The sequence below is a fragment of the Acanthisitta chloris genome, unplaced genomic scaffold (genome assembly GCF_000695815.1).
Source record: "Acanthisitta chloris isolate BGI_N310 unplaced genomic scaffold, ASM69581v1 scaffold13833, whole genome shotgun sequence".
Lineage (NCBI taxonomy): Eukaryota > Metazoa > Chordata > Aves > Passeriformes > Acanthisittidae > Acanthisitta > Acanthisitta chloris.
This window is the reverse complement of record NW_008664401.1, coordinates 14,957-15,191: the sequence shown is the minus strand read 5'-3', so window position 1 is coordinate 15,191 and position 235 is coordinate 14,957. Positions and strand designations below refer to the sequence as shown.

The following is a 235-nucleotide window of genomic DNA, read 5'->3' as shown; positions in this document are numbered from 1 at the left end:
CTGTTATGTTTGGCTTGCTAACATTTGCCATGCTAGTAAGTTAGTGCAAGTGAAGTAGAGGGAGAAGGTTGAGAGATCTGATGTGGAACTGGAAATAACATTGGGAGGAGAAGGAATTTGATAGGGGCCGTGGTAATGAGAAGCTGAAGTTACTATGGTGAAATAGGTAGAGATGTGGAGGGCATAGCCCAAAGAAATGAGTTTTGCTGCTGGTTGGAACATTTTGCTGATTTGT

The 235-nt window shown here is 42.6% G+C and overlaps 1 protein-coding gene across 1 annotated transcript in view; it reads left to right on the top strand.

Annotated features, from left to right (window-relative positions):
- The window catches only part of F5 (coagulation factor V (proaccelerin, labile factor)), a 31,781-nt gene that overhangs the window by 27,774 nt on the left and 3,772 nt on the right, over positions 1-235 (top strand).